Source organism: Sus scrofa, chromosome 4 (assembly GCF_054392235.1).
Source record: "Sus scrofa isolate SSC_HxYL_T2T_F1_AM1 chromosome 4, Sscrofa_HxYL_maternal_Yorkshire_Landrace_v2.0, whole genome shotgun sequence".
NCBI lineage: Eukaryota > Metazoa > Chordata > Mammalia > Artiodactyla > Suidae > Sus > Sus scrofa.
Genome location: NC_139386.1, coordinates 22,354,254 through 22,374,638, shown reverse-complemented (window position 1 = coordinate 22,374,638; position 20,385 = coordinate 22,354,254). Strand labels below are relative to the sequence as shown.

At 38.9% G+C, this 20,385-nt stretch overlaps 1 long non-coding RNA gene across 1 annotated transcript in view; it reads right to left on the bottom strand.

Moving 5' to 3' along the window:
- LOC102157696 (uncharacterized) overlaps positions 1-14,340 on the bottom strand; it is a 45,486-nt gene extending 31,146 nt beyond the window's left edge. The window contains exons 1-2 of the long non-coding RNA XR_002343146.2: positions 14,017-14,340; positions 13,362-13,409 (exon numbers count right to left, since the gene is read on the bottom strand). This is a non-coding gene — a long non-coding RNA (uncharacterized LOC102157696). The remainder of the gene's footprint in view (positions 1-13,361; positions 13,410-14,016) is intronic.
- Positions 14,341-20,385: the final 6,045 nt, after the last annotated feature.

The window sequence follows — 20,385 nt, the reverse complement described above, 5'->3', positions numbered from 1 at the left end:
ACCACCTGCTGAAAAGACTGTATTTTTCCCATTTTATATTCTTGCCTCCTTTGTCGAAGATTAATTGACCATAGGTGTCTGAGTTTATTTCTGGGTTCTCTATTCTGTTCCATTGGTCAGAATGTCTGTTTTGTTACTAGTACCACACTGTCTTGATGACTGTGGCTTTGTAATATTGCCTGAAGTCTGGGAGAGTTATGCCTCCTGCTTGGTTTTTGTTCCTCAGGATTGCTTTGGCAATTCAGGGTCTTCTGTGGTTCCATATAAATGTTTGGATTGTTTATCCTAGTTCTGTGAAAAATGTCATGCGTAACTTGATAGGGACTGCATTGAATCTGTAGACTGCTTTGGGTAGTATGGCCATTTTTACAAGATTAATTTTTCCAACCCAGGAGCAGGGAATATCTTTCCATTTCTTTGAATCCTCTTTAATTCCCTTGCTTAATGTTTTATAGTTCTCAGCCTATAAGTCTTTCACCTCCTTGGTCAGGTTTATTCCCAGGTATTTGATTTTTTGGGGGTGTAATTTTAAAAGGTACTGTATGTTTGTATTCCTTTTCTAATATTTCATTGTTAGTAGACAGAAATGTGACTGATTTCTGAATATTAATCTTATATCCTGCTACTTTGCTGAATTGGTTCATCAGTTTGAATAGTTTTTATGTTAAGTCCTAATCAAACTGATAAGCTTTTTCACAGCAAAGGAAACCATAAAAAAAAAAATACAACTTACAGAATGGGAGAAAACAGTTTCAAACAATGCAACTGACAAGGGCTCAATCTCTAAAATATACAAACAACTTATACAACTCAAAAGCAAAAAAGCAACAACCCAATAGAAAAATGGGCAAAAGACCTGAATAGACATTTTTTCCAAAGAAGATACATAGATGACCAACAAGCCCATGAAAAAATGCTCAACATCACTGATTACTAGAGAAATGCAAATCAAAATACTATGAGGTGCCACCTCACACCAGTCAGAATGGACATCATAAACAAGTACACAAATAACAAATGCTGGAGGGGGGCATGGAGAAAAGGGAACCCTCCTGCACTGTTGGTGGGAATGTAGATTGGTATAACCACTATGGAAAACAGTATGGAGGTACCTTAGAAAACTATATATAGAACTACCGTATGACCCAGCAATCCCACTCTTGGGCACATATCCAGACAAAACTTTCCTTGAAAAAGACACATGTGCCCATATGTTCATTGCAGCACTATTCACAATAGCCAAGACATGGAAACAACCTACATGTACATCAACAGATGACTGGATTTAGAAGATGTAGTATATATACACAATGGAATACTACTCAGCCATAAAAAGAACAAAATAATGCCATTTGTAGCAACTTGGATGGAACTAGAGACTCTCATACTAAGTGAAGTAAGTCAGAAAGAGAAAGACAAATACCATGTGATATCACTTATATCTGGAACGTAATATAAGGGCACAAATGAACCTTTCCACAGGAACGAAACTCATGGACATGGAGAACAGACTTGTGGTTGCCAAGGGGGAGGGGGAGGGAGTGGAATGGACTAGGAATCTGGGTTAATAGATGCGAGCTATTGCCTTTGGAATGGATAAGCAATGAGATCCTGCTGTATAGCACTGGGAACAATCTCTATATAGTCACTTACAATTGAGCGTGATAATGTGAGAAAAAAGAATGTATATGTGTATGTGTGACTGGGTCACCTTGCTGTACAGCAGAAAATTGGCAGAACACTATAAACCAGCTATAATGGAAAAAAATAAAAATCATTAAATAAAAAAATTCTTAACAAAATGTTAGCAATATATGAAATATATGTCAGGAAATATATGAAAAGACTTCTATACCATGATCAAATGCAGTTTATTCTAAGATACAAGATTATTTCAATATTTGAAAATCAATCAACGACATCCACCCTGTAAACTACTAAAGAGGAAAATTACATGGTCATATCGATTGATGAGGAAAAATAATCTGATAAAATTCAACATTAAATCATGACAAAACTCTCAGGAAAACAGAAACAGAGGGAAAATTTTTCTCGATAAAGTGCATCTACAAAAAAACCTACAACTAACACCATATTTAGTAATAACATTCTGAATGCTTTCCTCCTAAGATATAGAACAAAGCAAGGACGTCTGTTCTCATTGATTTTATTCAACATACTGCTCTAAGTTCTAGCCAATGCAGTAAGACAAGAAAAGGAAATAGAATGCATAGAAATCAGAAGAGAAAAAGTAAACCTGTCCTTATTTGCAGATGCCATAATTGTCTACATAGAAAAATCTCAAGAAATCTACCCTCAAAAACTCATATAAACTAATAAGTAATTTCAGAAAGATACCTGATAAACACAAAAACATTAATTTTATTTGTATATACTAGCAAAAAGATATGGAAACTGAAATTAAAATATAATAGCACTTATAGTCATTCAAAAAATGAAATTCTTAGGTGGAAATTTAACAACATTTTCAGGACGTATATGTTAAAAACTATAATATGGTAATGAAATAAACCAAGGAAGATCTAAATAAATAAAGATACAACTATATTCCTATACTGGAAGATTCAACATAGTAAAAATATAATTCTCCCTAAAAGATACACAGGCTTGACAAAACTTCTATCAATATCCTAGTGAGATATTGTCTATATATGGACAATATTACTCTAAAATTTATTTGGAAAGGGAAATGAATTTGAATTGTTAAAATTTTTGAAAAAAGAAATAAAATGAAACTGTATACCCAATATTTAGACCTATGTATAGCTATAATAATCAAGACTTGTGTTACTGTCAGAAGCATAGACACACAGATCAGTAGAAGAAAATAGAGAAGTTAGAAATAAACCTACACAAATATGCCCAATATAAAGTATAGAGAACCCAGAAACAGACCCGCACAAAAATCCCCAAGCAATTTTTGACAAAGGTGCAAAAGCAATTCAATGTGGGAAAGTCTTTTCAGCAAATGAAAAGACAATTGTTAGAGCAACTGTATATCCATAGGCAAAAAAATAAATAAATAAACCTCAAACTCAGTTTCATACTTTATGAACTGATTCAGAATGGATAATAGACTTGTGTAAAATGTAAAATTATACAACTTTTTTTTAATATATGAGAAAATCTTCAGGATATAGGGCTAAGGAAAAATGTTCTTAGACTTGACCCAAAGAAAGCACAAATCATAATAGGAAAAAACTGGTAAATTAGAGTTCATCAAAATGTAAAAATTTTGATCTTGTGGAAGAAGAAGAAAAGACAAGCTGCAGCCTGAGAAAGGACTAGAATCTAAACTATGTAAATAACTTTCAAAACTCAGCATCAAGTAAGTAATCCAATTAGAAAATGGGCAAAAGACATGAAAAGACATTTTACCAAAGAAAATACACAAATGGCAAATAACACATGAAATGACACTTAACATCATGACACATTAGGGAAATAATAATTAAAACAATAATGAAATATCACTACACATCCATCAGAATGGTTAAAACAAAAAACAGTGAGAATGCCAAATGCCGGCCAGGATGAGTAGAAACTGCTTCATTTATACATTGCCGGCAAAAATGTAAAATGCTACAACCACTCTGGAAAATAATTTGGAAGTTTCTTAGAATAATAAACATACCCCTACCATAAGACCCATAAACAACACTCAAGCATTTATCCCTCAGAAATGAAGACTTATGTTCCCTCAAAATCCTGCACATGAATGTTTGTATCAGTCAGTTCACAATAGCCCAAAGTTGAAAACAACCCAGATGTCCTCCCATTGGTGAATAAACAAACTCTAAGACATTCATATCATGACATACTACCCAATGATAAAAAATAATAAAATATTTATGAACACAGCAACCTGGGTGACTCTCCAGAAAACGGTACTAAGTGAAAAAAGGTCAACTCCAAAAGGATATGCACTTAATGATTCCATTTATATCACATTCTTGAAATGACAACACTGTAGAAATGGAGAACAGATCCATGGTCACCAGGAAGCGAAGCAAGCGCTAGGGCGGAAGGGGTGTGGTTGCTGCTGTGAAACGGTAACATGAGGGATTCATGCAGTGATGGAAACGTTCTGGATCTTGGCTGTCCATGTCAACAGCATGGTTGTAATTTGGTACTCTATTTTTGTAAGGCACTACCTTTGAGAGAACTGGTAAAAGCCACATGGGATCTTCCTGTATTATTCCTTATAACAACATAGGAATTTATAAGTATCTCAAATTTCAAAATTTTAATTTAAAAATGACCCATACATCTTTCAAGTAGAGGGAACAGAAGTGCAAAGAAATAAATGTGCTATAGATGTGTGCAATCATTAACATGGGGATGAAATTCCTTTAGCAAAAAGTATGGTCACAAAGGGAGACACCAAAGTCCTCCCAACGGAGCTAAGATTTGAGCTGAATCTTAAAAGATGGGAGCAGTTTACTAGCTTTCCCTTAATTCTTGCAATCTTATGAGACAGATGTTACTATAATACCTGCTTTAGAGGAGGTTCAGAAATGTTAAATCAATGGCTCAGTGTAACAGTTGGTTTCCAATTGCAATTTAATTCTCTCATTTTTTGCCCTAGGTTTAACTTTCAAAATCCAACATAAAAGAGGAGCAAAATGCTAGTGAAGTAATAAGTATTTAAAAAAAAAAATTGTGCATTCACCTGTGCAGGCATTTAGTGAGCACTGATGATATTCCTAGGTATATGATAAAGATCAGACAAAAATCACAAACCCCAAAAAGGGAAAAGGGGCTGTTTCTCAAACTATTTCCTGGCCTCATGTTATTTTTTGCACAAGAAACTCCTATTTTCAGCCTCTCCTAATACATGTGATCAAGAGGTAAGAAGTTCAGGATCGTGTAGGGCAAAGAAAGGCACACGTGTAGTTTATGAAAATAGTTCCAATAATTTATAGTCCTCTCAGAAGGGACTTGTAATTCTCCCACAGAAAATATATACTGTGCAAACCATTTTACATTCTTCATGATAATATTATTAGTCTAATGAAAGATTTCTCAACCTCAGCTCTATTGACACTTTGGGCCAGACAAGGCTTTGTAGTCAGGGGGTGTCCTCTGCATTGTGTGACACTTAACAGTGCCCCTGGCCTCTACATTCCAGATGTCCAGTAGCATCCCTCCCTGTGTTGGGACAATCAAAAATGTCCCTGGCCATTACCAAATCCCCTGAGGATTGCAAGGCTGTTTTCCTTTGAGCACCACTGGTCTAGTAGTGTTATTGCCATTTTGTAAATGAAAACTAATGGTTGGAGAGTTTCAAATTAGAGCCATGAATAGAACATAGGTCTCCTTGATCCCTAAGGAATCAAAGTTTTTCCACTACACCTAGCTTCTATAAAGAGATCACATCCATATAAAGAGCTCAAGGAAAGACAGAGCCATAACCCAACATTACAAAATAAGACGACTGGTGCTCTAAGAAGTGACCAGAGGCTAAGGGAACTAAAAGGAAGGAACAATTAGTTCTGCCCGGAGTAAACAAGGAAGAGTAAGTGTATTCATTTTCTGTTGCTGTAGAACAAACTTAGTGGCTAAAAACAACACAAATCTATCACCACACAGATCGCTTGGGTCAAAAAGTCTGGGCACACATTAGCCAGGTCCTGAGGGTTTCACCAGGCTGAAATCTAAGTGTTTTCCAAGGCTGTAATTTCATCTGAGAGTCAGGCTCTCTTGGAAGCTTACTGGTTGTTGGCAGAATTCATTTCCTTGTGGGCATATGAACAAGGTCCCCATGTTCCTGCTGACTATTGACCTGGGACCATTCAGGTTCCTAGAGGCCACCCTCAGGTTCTTGGCCTGTGTCCCCCTCATCTCAAAAGATGATGACCTACTTCTTAAAAGCCAGTAGGAGAGATTCTGCTGTTACACTTGGGGGCTCACCTGGTTAAGTCAGACCTACCCAGGAAAATCTCCATTTTGACCATCTCAAAGTCAACTGCTCAGCTGACCTTAATTATGTCTTCAAAATCCTATTTACCATACAATATAGCCTAATTATAGGAAAGAAATCCCATCATATTTGCAAATCACGCCCAAATTCAAGGGGAGGGAATTATACAAGGGCATGGGTCGATGGAGGACTGTCTTAGAATTCTACCTATATGAGTAAGTAATAGTTAGTACATAAAAATAGTTCTCTTCCTAGATTCCTGACCAGCCCTGATAGTGCCTGACTTGCCATCTGCCTTAGTCATCATATGCCAGGTCACCTCCCACCAAACCTTCCCAGTCCCCTTATGTGATGGCTTTATCCTGCTTGCCTTCTTTGCACATGATGTTGCCTCCTGAATCCTGGACAAGACCTATTGATTCTTGAATATTCCTTTAAAACTTGGCTTTCCCCTAAGTTTTTCCTCTAACTCTTAGGTAGTTAACTATTCCAATAATACTGTAAGCCCTGACATTTAAATGGTCATCATGTTAGGCAAGTTTACATGAGTTATTTTAACTAACATGTGGTCTTATATAATGGTAACCTAATAAAGTATGTCTTATCAGCATGACTGAGCAGCTTTCCCAATGTCCTACAGTTTTGTTCCAAAAAGCAACAGAACCACAAATTCAGTTGGCCCCAAGTTCACATTTTTTCAGTGACCAGACTGCTCTCATTTTATGGAGGGCAGCAGAGGAGAAGTAATTGAGAAATTTACAATTCTTTTGCCCCGTTACCAAGTAGCATCTCTTCCATTCAGCATTTCCCACCTCAATTGCCACAACCATCTAAACAAATGCCATTTTGACTCTTTCTAATTGACATTTCTATTAAAATCTCATCTTTCCAACTTTCCAAAATCTTTTAGTTTGAAAAGAAAATTACTGGCATATGAGACAAGTGAATTCCCTTATCATCCAGCAAAATACCACAATTCAGAAAAGATCTATAAATTGGGAAGAGAAAAGTGACGTGTACATAAAACATCCTTTCTACTGTGCCTGCTTTCCCAGCCCTTCTTCCAGCTATTTATTCTCTATGAGAAGCTGTATATCAGTTCCGCTCCACTTCCACTACCTACAGACTAGAGATGGAACTTCATGCTCCAATATCTTTTAATAATATTTCATTCAATCAAAATAACCTAGCCTTCTAGTGGCATTTTTATAAAGGAAGGCTTTCCTTGCCCAGTGCAGATGCAGATGTACAGATAAACTTTTATCAAGGTCTGGTGTTTAGTTGTAAGGCGAGGGAGTGGAAGATTTAAAATCATTTACTTATTCAACATATATTTTTCTGAACACTGAATGTGTGCCACTCTGCTAGGTCCTGGAATGATTTCCTGCCCCAAAGAGTTTATGGTCAGTAGGCAGTGTGGACAAGGGACCAGGAACTGGGATATACTTAAGAAGTCCTGGGCAGAAATGGAGTTGCAAAGTGCAGGGGCAGACCCACAATCACATTCCTGGCTTGGAGCTCAGGGTGCTAGTCAGGGTAAGAAATTACAATTTCCAGAGGACATTACATCCTAGCTGAACCTCAAAAGAAGAATGGGTTTTAGCCAAGGCAGGAAGATGAAGAGTGTGTTCTATTCAAGAGGAACAGCATAGACTCAGGATGCAAGGTGGAGAGGGATATAATAGGAGACCCTCTGAGATGTGGAAAGAGTCTTAAAAGCCAGATAAAATAATTTAGACCTGATTCATCCAGGGGTCAGCAGGAAGTCATAAAAATTCTTTAAGAAAAGGACTAGTTTAAAGATTTCATCATGGCTACAGAATATAAAAGGATTAGAGTGAGGCAAGCTTCTAAGTCAGGAAGGAAATCAGGAGACTGCAGTGATTATCCAAGCAAGAGATGAGAACAAAGCAGTGCCAGACAGATGTGAGCAACTTTAGGATTACCAGCCATGGGGATCCCCTGGATGTGGAGATGGAAATGAATTAAGAATGACAGCAGGGCTCTGGCATAGCCACCTGAGTGGATGCTGGTGCCATTCACCAAACAGGGAAATCAAGAGAAGAGGCAGATTTAGGAGCTCTGAAGTTCGGTGTTGAACATATTACATTTCAGGAGCTGATTCTGAGTCACTGACGGCATGAAACCCGAGATGATGGTGATAACAATGGCACAGGAGTCCTTCTTTGTCCTTGTCAGGTGTGCCTGGATCAGCTTTATGGCCAGGGTGCCATCTCCTTCACTTCCAAAGCCCATGTGCCTAAATGTTTGATGTGACTTAACATTAAACGTACTTGGGTTCAAAAGACCCTACCTCTCAACCAAAATGTGAAATCAAAGCGCTGCATGAGTTAAGTGTGTCTGTCTGCACAGATGTTGTGCCCACCACATCAAAGGCATTTTGCACTTGCCATAGGGTATGGCTTCATGACCTTGGAAATAAATTTGAAATGTATGGGCTCCCTGAAACCACAGAGTTGACTGAATACGACTTGAATTATGGCAATGCATTATACTCACCATGGAGGAAACCCGGTGCAAATTGTTGAATTTGAGGGCTTTTAACAAAAGAAATGAGACCCAGAACCAAAGTTATTGGATGACAAAGTAGACCATTTTTCATATCCCCAGATAGCAAACTATATCTATATACACATGTTGGTCTACAAAAATGTTCACTCAAATCATACACTTTTTACTAGCTGTCCTCCCATTCACCAATATCAGTCCCACTTCTTTATCTTACCTACATTTTCCTAATGGAATAATGGTGGTAGAAAATTCTTGGACACTATAATTCACTGAATCAAATAAAGTTTACCGTGTAACATTAACCCAAGACCATACCTCTTGTTGGTAACGAAAATAATGTTTTATTTAAAAAAAAAAAAAGAAGCAAATTAGCTGCCTCTTGTTGGTAATGAAAATAATGTTTTTTTTTAAAAGAAAAGCAAATTATCTGATCTCATCTCTTCTAAATATAGTATTATGTTAACCACATACAACACTCAATTTTGCTTTTCTTTCTGTCACGGTTTTGGGAGCTATGAAGTGCATCAAAACACCAAGTGAATAATCACATCTAGTCATGAAAATGACCCAAAAGATCCCATTGCCTACACAGAAATGACACCCATTCTTCTAACCATCTTATAAGAACTATTTGGATATTTACATGATTTCCATATATGGACTAACACTATAAATATTTCCTTCCTCTGATCTAATTATAGTTTCAGGCTCCACATAACTTTTTTAACCCTAGACATTATTTATGTTGACACTATTTATGTATTTCGTGTATTGTATGAAAGGCACACATAAGAAATATTTATATACTTTAGTAGATTTTGCTTTCATTTTCTAGATGAGGAACACTGAGGCTCGTGGAGGCGAAGGTCTAAGGTCACACAGCTGGAGGAAGAAAAGCCACAAATCCATCCCAAAGTTTGTCTAACTCGAAAGCCCTGCTCTCAACCACATTTCTGTCCTCCTTAATTAACAGCAACAGCTCTTTGGGTATTTACTTCGCATGTGTGCAAGAGTTTATGATACTGTAAAGCTAACACTGGGTAGAAAACCTTAACAAATGACATTTACATGTTTTAATATCTGATAGTAAATGGTGTTTTAATAAATAAAGGGGAAATGTCGACCATTAAATTAGGAGGATTCTACACCAGACTCTATTTTAAACTTGAAAATGTACTACCTTGGGTGGGATAAGTTACTTCTCCACACACACACAAACCACCTACCATCAGAGTCAATCCAAACATGTAAAAAAGTTAAATATATAAACAACATACTAAACTCATTGTATTTGCTTTAACCTCTGAGTTGATCCCTAAACTATTAATTTTAAAAGATTCATATCATATATAAGAAGATTAAATACTAATAATGATAATAATATTGGTCTTCCATTACAGAGTATCCAGTTATAAGAAGGGTACTATGCTAAATATTCCACCCATATTATCATTTCTAATCATTATGAGGCCCTGTCAGGAAGGTACTATTACTCCCATTCTAAAGATAAGAAAAGTTGGGCCTCATTACAATAATGTCAGTAGCATAAAATCATTCCGCCAATAAGAAATGGCCCTTGAACTTGAAGCTAGATATTTCTGACTCCATGGACTTGTGCTCAGCAACCCAATGTCATATTATGCCCCCCCAAAAAAATTTTATAAAGCTCAGGTACTTCCCTGAGACATGGCTGAAAACCTGAGGTAGCTGAAAGTCCATTTTATGCCTTCCATGTGTTAGCAACACTATAAAAGTAAAAAATTCATCGGCATCTGTAACATAAGAACTAATGGGATCAGTATTCTTTGAAAATCATGCTTTTTTTTTCCCAAATGTCACCTTATGTTCCACACATATTTTCAAAAATGAATGTTCAGGTTTTAAAGAGGGACTAAACAAAATTGACAATGTAATTTTATCCAGGTACAAAAAAAAAAAAAAAAAAAACCCACATTCTCTTACCTTATGGGTTACTCTACCAGTCTGGCTGTGATAATAATTTACTATTATGGAATATAGTTATTCTTCCAATTTTGACATAACTGCCATGTTATTTCACTCACATATTCCTCTGTCTATCCCAGTAGCCAGGGGCCATTTTTCATGCTGTTCATTTGCATCAGAAATTACAGGTTTTGATACCACTGCCACAGCCTGTGTTTTAACTTTGAAATATATTGTAGCTAAACCTCTAATGTGGCTAATCTAGTTCATGATTCAATATGACTGCAGTTATGGTTCCCTGAAAGGGCTGCTGCTGACAAAAGTGCTGCCCTGTGCCTATGCTTGGGCTCAGATCCCCCGTTTCAAGTTGAAAGAGCTCCCTGAGTAAATAGCTGTCTGAGGCTCTTCCTATCCCAGTCACCAATTTATTCTATGACCTTGGCACCATCGAGCATCCTCCTTTTGCCTTCTTAAAAGTAACCATAGATTAGAATGGCATGGGCAAGACTGCTTTAATTTCTCTCTCCTTTCCGCCATTCAGATGCCCACGGATGTGGAGACCTTTCTCTGGGCTCAAAAATGGGCAGGAATTGACAGCCTCTCACCATCAGTTCTACACCAGGACGAAGGCTTTCCTTCGGGGCTCACAGGGCACGTCTTTGTCAGCCAAGAGGAGGGAAGGATGCGAATGGAAGCAGAAACTGCCCAAGACAGGAAGAGACATAGGCTGGGAGATTGGAAGGACCTTAGAGAGCACTGGTCTACTGCTCATTTTCCAGGAATTCAAGCGATTTGCTTGAGGTCACCCAATAGGTCCCGAACTTGTTCATTCATACGTTCTTTCATTTACCAAATATCTATAGAGCACCCAGTGTGTCCTGGACGCTGTACAGAATGCTGGGGCTCTAACGATGAGAAAGACATGGTCCTGCCCTGGAAAGAGCACAATCTGGTGGGGAAGTTAGATGGCGACTACAGAAGTGGACTAAAGTGGCCGAGGCATTGTGGCCGACAACCTGGTTGGTCTATGAAAGTCCCAGTTTATCTGTTATTGCAATTGTCAGTAGCACTCGCTTTCATTCTCAAATGTGTCTCTATCTGGATACTTGGGTGAGAAATCAAATAAGCAATTCAATTATAGGTGATAAGCGAGAAGAACGTGAAGTGGAGGCATAAAGGAAAGGCTTTTTGCTTCAGTTAATTCTCTAATAAATCTTGCAGAACTGTTGTTGTGTGGAGGAAAATGATTCTGTCATTCTCAATGAGTCTTTTCTGTTGTCTTTGAGAACAAAGGAGGAAAACATCTTTATGTAGACTTCAAAGGAAAAAGCTTCCTGACCTGGAGACCAATCTGATACTTGGGTTTCGCTGTTGTCTGTAGTCACATCGCTGGTTTGTGACAGAACCAGGGGGTAAACTGAGCTGTCTTGACTCTCTGTCTAGTGCTCTTGCTATTACACTTCATCCAACTGCCTGCCAAGGATGGAGCACAGCTTTTGGGGACTGAGTGGACCTCACCTAATACAACTCCATGCAGCTTCTACCCAACGGCTCTGACCACCAGCTCAGTCACCTCTGCCCATTGTCAGTCTCACCAACACTCCTTCCCCACGATGGGATAAATAGGTACACAAAGATAACCTGCTTTAACAGACTCTATCCTAACAAGGTTCTTAAGAGTTGTTACAAAGAATAATAATGACAACCAATTTTAATACATAATAACAATGATAAAAGAGTTATTTCCTAAGGACAGATTTTAGGTCCTGGACTACATACTTTATTCTGCGAGATAACAATTACAGTTCTATAAGATAATGCTATTACCTTGTGATTATTCTGCACAACAGTTCTACTGTCATGATTATTCTGCAAGGTGGCTGCCATCATGCCGTTTTTAAAGATGAGAAAACAGAGGATCTCCAGGAGTTCCCATCGTGGCTCTGTGGTCGATGAACCTGACTAGTATCCAACAGGACATGGGTTTGATCCCTGGCCTTGCTCAGTGGGTTAAGGATCCAGCGTTGCCGTGAGCTGTGGTGTAGGTCACAGACACGACTCAGATCTTGTGTTGCCATGGCTGTGGCACAGGCTCACAGCTGAAGCTCCAACTGGACCCCTAGTCTGGGAACCTCCACATGCCACAGCCACAGCCCTAAAAAGACAAGGAAAAAAAGAAAACAGAGGATCTGGGAACTGTAGGACCTACCTCTGCAGAGCTGATAAATGTCAGAGCCAGAATTAAAACCCAGGTCTGCCTTATCTCAAAATGTCATCCTTTCCACTACAGTATACTGCTTACCCTGGTCCACTCTTCAAGAGGGAAAATTATTAAATTCTTGAAAATCCATTAATTACCAATATCTACTGAGCCCTATTATGATTAAGGCGTCCATGGAGAAACAAAAAGCATCAGACACAAGCCAGCTAACAAGAGTTATGGGCTCTATGGGAAAATGAAACACACACACACACACACCACAGAGAACACAAAATGTGAGTACAACAGAGCAGATTATAAATGCCACAGGATTCTAAGTTGGAGGAGGCCCATTTGGTGGTCAGAGAAGATCACAAAGAAGAGACAGTGTTTGAGTCACAAATGAAAAGGGGGTGGGTCCAGACAGGTAAAACCTGGGGTAGAATACTCCCTACAGGGCTCTGCCACTAGCAAGTCCACGAAGGAGAGTCTGGAGATGGAGAGTGGAGAGAATGGAGGTAATGAGGGCCTTGAGGGGGCAGAGAATGATGTTTAGGAGTGTGGGTGCAGCTAATCACTTATCTCCTGGATCTCAGGTTCCTCATGTGGAAAATAGGAAATGAGAATAAATATGCCTCCCTTAAAAGGTGGCTAGGAAAATAGGAGCTGATGTAAGAGAAACACTTTAACACAGTAGATGCACCTGGTATTCATTTGACAAATTGTAGCTCTTGTGATTACCTGATGATGCTGGCAGCCATCTCACTGGTTTCCAGTGTCCTCTTGGTGCTGTAGGTAAAATGAAAATAGCCTTGAGAGTACACTCTCAAAAACGAAATAGCTGGGGGGGGGGGGGTGAGGAAGAGTTCCCATTGTGGCTCAGTGGGTTAAGAACCTGACTAGTGTCCATAAGGATGCAAGTATACAGGTTCTCCTTGCCTCTCTCAGTGGTTAAGGATCCAGCATTGCCATGAGCTATGGTGTGGGTCACAGATGCGGCTTGGATCTGCCCATGCTGTGGCTGTGCGTAGGCCAGCAGCCGCAGCTCCAATTCCACCCTAGCCTGGGAACTTCCGTGTACCACAGGCACCGCCCTGAAATGAAAAAGAAAAAAAACAAACCTTAGGAGGTCCGGTCAAGATGTCGGAATGAATGCACAAGGCACTTGCCTCCTACCACAAATACATCAAAAACACTTCTAGAAATGCAACAATTCTCACAGAACATCTCCTGGAACTAGCCAAAGCCCTCAAACACCTGAAAGGACAAGAAAGTTCTCCACGTAACCAGCGAGGACAGAGGAAACTTTAAAAAAGAGGAAGGGGGCTAGGACCTGAGTCCCTGGGAGGGAGCTGAAGAGGAGGAGAGGTTCTCGAACCCTAGGAAGCCCCCTCACCTGTGGGGAGGTCAGCCGGGGCACAAACGGAGCTTCAGCGGCTCAGAGGAGAGCAGCCACCGGTTTGCGGTGGACAGAACCCCCAGGGAGACCTGCGAGGACAGTGCTGCCGCTGCCGCACCGCAGGCCCAGCCGCTGGTACAAGCGCGAGCTGGCGGTGGGACTTGGGGTTTAGAGGATAGACCAGGGAGAGGACTGGTGTTGGCTGCAGGGAGACAGCCTGAAGGGTCTGGAAGGTAGTGTGGCTACCGCCGGGAGGTTGGAAGCAGCAGCCCTGGCTGCAGCCGAAGCGAGGCGCCATTGTGAAGCGGTGCGAAGGGAGGGGCCGGGCCCCTGCAGCGTGTGCAGGGTGCAGACTGCCTGCTGCCCATGCGCAGAGGCGGGATGGGTCTGGCCTCGGAGGCTGTGGGCTTTGTGGGCCCTGTACCCCGGGGGCTGGGGCTGGGCCTTCCCGTGGCTCCCAAAGCAGGTCCGGAGGCGTGACCACCGCACTCCTGGGACCTGACCTTGGTGGATCTCCCCTGGTGGCCTTGTGAAAACACCAGTGCAGTGGGACGCCAGGGCCAAGGGCAGTGTCAGCAGCAGGGGACTTTGTGAGTCCAAAGAACGGGTGACAGGTAACACCACGGAGCACACTTCCTGGTGAACAGTGCTAGCAGGGGAATATTCAGTGGGTCGTCTCTTGGTGGGAGCGCTCCAATCCTGTCTTCCTTGCACTGCAGCTCAGAACCAGATCTAGGGGTTTTACTCCCAACAGTGAGGGAGTGGACCCTGCCTGACAAGACAGTGACAACGACACAGCAAAGAGGAGGTCCTGCCAGCATCCAGTGCAGGCTCCAGTCACCACAACACCAGTCACATCCCTTATCAAGAGGATAATGACCAGTATACACTGAGGAAAGAGGCAGCAAGCATCCATACTAAAAACAGACTCTGTGCCAGAAAATATTAAACCCACGCAGTCTACACAGAGACATTCCCGCATAAAAATAGCCCTCCAAGACCACAGTAGATAATTGTTTCTCCTAAACTCATAGAGCAAGAGAACTATAAGTAAAACGAAGAAGCAGAGAAACCACTCAAATTAAAAGATCAAGAGAATTCCCCTAAAGAACAATGAAACAATGTCTTCAGTCTAATAGACACTAAGTTCAAAAAAGACATAATGAAAAATATTGACGGAATTAAGAAGGGATATTGTTAGAAATGCAGATTACTATAAAAAAGGAACTAGAAACTATAAAAAGGAACCAAGAAAAATCAGAGGACTCATTCGCCAAGATGAAAGCTGGTCTAAAGGCAATAAATAGCAGAATAAATAATGCAGAAAAATAAGTGATCTGGAAGATAGAATAATGGAAATCACCCAATCAGGACAGAAAACAGAAAGCCAACTGAGAAAAAAAATGAAAGAAATATGAGACCTATGGAATAATATGACCTTTAAAAATATGTTCGAAGAAAGTATGGCTGAAACCTTCCCAAATCTAAAAAAGGGATATCTGGGTGTTAGGAGAACAGGGGGTCCCAAACAAGATGAACCCAAACAGATACACCAAGACATACTATAATAGAAATAGCAAAAGTTAAAGAGAGAAACAAAGAGTTAATTACAAGGGACCCCTCATAAGGCTTTCTCTGCCTCTCTCTACAGAAACACTGTGGGCCAGAAGGCAGTGGCGAGATATATTCAAAATCCTAAAAGGGAAATATCTGCAACCTAACCAGCAAGATTATCATTTAGAATAGAGAGAAAGAATTTCTCAGACAAGCAAAAACTAAAAGAGTATAGCAATACTGAATCTATCCTAAAGGAAATAGGAAAAGGTTTTCTCTAAATAGAAAAGAATTAGGAATCTTATAGGAAAGAGAAAATCACAATTGGAAAGTAAATCACTTAAGCCTATACACAGATTTAAAAAAAAAATTTTTTTTCAGCAAAAGTGATAACCACAATGACCACAATGAATAGTAGAAGGACAAAACATAAAGACGTTAAAGGACATCAAAATCATAAAATGTGGAGAAGAGTAAGAAAATGTAGGGTTTTTCCTTTTTTCTAGAATGTGTTTGAGCCTGTATGACTACCAGTCTGAAGCAAGTAGATATAAGAAGGGGTTAACATACTTGAGAAGCAGGGTTACCACAGATCAAAAACATACAGTAGATCCATAAAAAACAAAAAGAAGATCACATAAGCATAATACAAAAGAAAATCATCAAACCACAAAAGGAAAAACAAAAAGAAAAAGAAAGAGATGAAGAAGAATTATAGAAGTCCCTAGAAAGTCTTGCAAACTCTCCAGTCTTCCATGGACAAATGCCATACCTGTTTCCCACCAGATATTGACTTCTTAGCTCTTGGAGCTTCTGGGCTGCAGCCTCAGTTGTTTAGTTCAGCGTGCAGATCAAAAATCATTTTTTCAGTATATCATGATATAAAAAGAGTGAGGAGGCACTGTGTGAAGGACCCAGCAAGGGGAAAAAGTTTTCTGCAAGGCCAGTGTGTGCTTATTCGCACATGTTAGGTCTCCATCCGTTGCTTGCATTTTTAAGGGAGAACATAAGGGTTTATTACTCACTTCTTGTCAGGCATACTTAATTTTATCTTTTTTCACTCCTCAGGGTGTGTATAGAAATACTCCTTGAAGGATCCTGCAGATTTGTTTGTATGTGAAATCCCCAAGATGCATTTCCACCTTGATTAGAGAAAATCACAGCCTATGGCTACTGTCCCTCTACACATTCTGTTTTCTTTCTCTTCCTATTCTGTAGGGCAGAGGTTTCTTAACCCTGGCTGCACATCAAAATTATCCTGATGGCTTTTTACAATGTCTGGGTGTTACCCAAATTTTGACTGTAAGGTTTGGGATTTGGCATAAGCATCATTGTTTTCTAAAATCTGTCCACCTTGCAGAGGGTTGTAATATACAGCCAGCGTTAGAACCTTGACAAAACTATTCCACTTCCTTCTAGTGTGTACACAACCAGTTCCTCCACAGAGGCTGATTATTTGAGACCGGTCAGTACCTATCTGAGACTTGGAGGAACACTTGAACAGAGAGACCATCCTGAAATAAAAGGAGACAGCAGCCACTATTAATTCTCCTGAGAATTTTTGCCAGTACTTAATTGGAGACTAAAAAATTCCATATCTATTCCTCCTCCAAGCCCCAACACACACAAACACACACACACACACACACACACACACACACACACACCATTACCAAATGCAGGAGTATGCAGTATAGCCACAGTTTACATGCCTCTAAGTAATAATGCATTGATTTATAGTTTGCACAAATCGCAATAAATGGCATTTTCTGTTATGTGGAGGGTAATAGATTGTTCTGGAGTGAGTACAAGTCCATAATTCATTCAAGGGCTATGCTGATGCTATAAACTAGAGCTCACAATTTAAACAGTTAATCCATGGTAGTTTAAGAATGGGTTTCAGAGTGGTATTCAATTTGGTGATCATCTATTATTTCAGTTGAAGCATCATTAACCTGATAGAAGAAGCATGAGAAATGTTTTCAGAGACTTTTCTCCTTTTTTCCCTCCTTTTAACCTCTTGCTGCATCTCCATGTTCCTCTCCAGGATGGTCATTTCCTGCTCCAGATGCAGACTGGGAACAAGGAAAGGTTGTTTCAGAAACAACTAGCACTGTGTCATTTCCATTGCTGAGCCATGAGTTAAGTGGAACAGGCTGGAGCCTGTTGTATTTGCTGCATACCATCAGATCATTAGTCTATCAAAAGTGCAATAGAAATGAGTGGCTAAAACTTAAGGCTGCTGGAGAAATAAAAAAAAAAAAAAATTTGTTTGGTTTCCCTCACTTCACAGATATTTTCTCTTTTCTGGAAACTATGTCTGTCTTCTCAGAGGCAGACATGAAGGAAAATTAAAGCGGAAAACCCTTAGATAGGATCCTGGGAGCAGTCTTCATTCACTCAGAATCATAAGCTGAAACTAAATCTTTCAAAAACAGACAATTCCTACTCAATAGTTTTCGATAAAAATCCTTTTGACCCAGCAAATATCTGTGACCAAGATTCACTGTACTAAGGTTCTCAATGACAAGCTCTTCTAAATTTTCTGTATATAAGACATAATCAAGCAGATACTATTGGTTGAACTGACATTAAAAAATCAAGGCCTTTACAAATTAGCTTATATAATCAGGACTTAGTCTACATTTGAGAATCCATGATGCCCTAGACTATTTTTCACAGATTCCACGTACAAATGGAAAAATTAAGTTAAACCATGCAACGAAAGAGACCTCACATAATGATATTTGTGTTAATTCAGCAAGAAGACATAACAAATTTAAATGTGTATGCATCTAACAATAGAGATTCAAAATACATGAAGCAAAAACTGACAGAACTAAAGGGAGAAACAGGCAAATCCACAATTATACCTGGTGATTTCAACACTCTTCTTTCTGTAGATAGAACTAGTAGGTAGAATAACAAGGATATAGAACTGAACTACCACATCCACCAACTGGATCTAGTTGTGTACAGAACTGTACTCAATAGCATCTGATAATCTATCCAAAAATATCTTCAAAAGTAGACATTTTTTTTTGGAGTTCTCATGAAACATTCACCAAGATAGAAAGTACTTTAGGTCATAAAACAAATCTTAACAAATTTAAAAGAATTGGAATCACATGGTGAGTCCTCAGATTATAACTGAATCAAACTAAAAATTAAAAAAATAATTAGAGTGAACTTTGAGTTTTGCATAATTCCAAACTGAAAACTTTCTGCACATACAAATCAAGTACCTCTCCAATATCTAAAAAATAAGAAAAGGAAAAAAAGAAATTAAAGAAATGTTGGAAAATTGAATAGAGTGATTGAGAAGACCAAAATAAATAGCATGTTCATTGATTGGAAGATTCAACATCGTAAAGATGTTAATCTCCTCAGATTGAATTATCAATTTAACTCAAGTCAATTTTTTACATGTAGACAAGCTGACTTTAAAATTTATATAGTGAGGCAAAAGAATTATAATAGCTAAAATGATTTTGAAGAAGAATACTAAAAAAGAAGAATATGTTACACAACTTTAAGATTTACTCTAAAGCGGAGTTCCCGTCGTGGCGCAGTGGTTAACGAATCCGACTAGGAGCCATGAGGTTGCGGGTTCGGTCCCTGCCCTTGCTCAGTGGGTTAACGATCCAGCGTTGCCGTGAGCTGTGGTGTAGGTTGCAGACGCGGCTCGGATCCCACGTTGCTGTGGCTCTGGCGTAGGCCGGTGGCTACAGCTCCGATTCAACCCCTAGCCTGGGAACCTCCATATGCCGCGGGAGCGGCCCAAGAAATAGCAACAACAACAACAACAAAAGACAAAAAAAAAAAAAAAAAGATTTACTCTAAAGCCATAATAATCATGAGATTATGATATTGATGAAAGAATTAATATATATATATATATCAATGGGGAAAAGTGAAAAATTCAGAAATAGATCAACAAAAACATGGCCTGTTTCAGCAAAGGTGCAAAAACATTTCAATGGGAAAAAAAAACAGTCTTTTCAACAAATGATCTTGGAACAGTTGAGCATCTATGAGTAAAAAATAAACAAAACCTAAACTTCACGCATTATCCAAAAATTAACTCAAAATGGATCATAGGTTAAATAAAATGTAAATCTATAAAACTTCCAGGAGAAAACTTTTTATAGCTTGAGATAGACAAAGAGCTCTAAAGGATGATGCCAAAAGCACTATCCATTTTTTAATGATAAATTTTCATAAAAATTAAAATATTTAATTGATGAAGGGCACTTTTAAGAGGTTTAAAAGACAAGCAACAGACTGGACAAAAATATTTATATGTCCTAGATCTGACAAAGGACTTGTATCCTGAATACATAAAGATTTCTCAAAACTTAGCAAGAAAGCAGCCAATTTTTTTTTAAATAAGCAAAATGAACAGACATTTCACCAACAAAGATATGAAAGTGGCAAATAATCACCCAAAAATATGTTCAACATCATTAGCTGTTAGGAAAATTCAGAGTAAAACAATGAGGAAATACCAGTGCTCACCTATTACAATGGCTGAAAAAAATACTGACAATACCAAGTGCTAATTAGCATACAGAACAACTAGAACACTCATGTATTACTGGTGAGAGTGTGGATTGTGCAGTTTGACAGTTTCTTATAAAGTTACTATATTCATCCTGGTATTTATCCTAGAGAAATGGAAACTATATTCATGCAACAACGTGTACACAAAAGTTGAGAACAGTACAACCAGCAAAAACTAGAAAGAATGAAAATCCCATCAATAGGTAAATAGATAAACAAATTCTTGGTACATCCATACAATGGAATAGA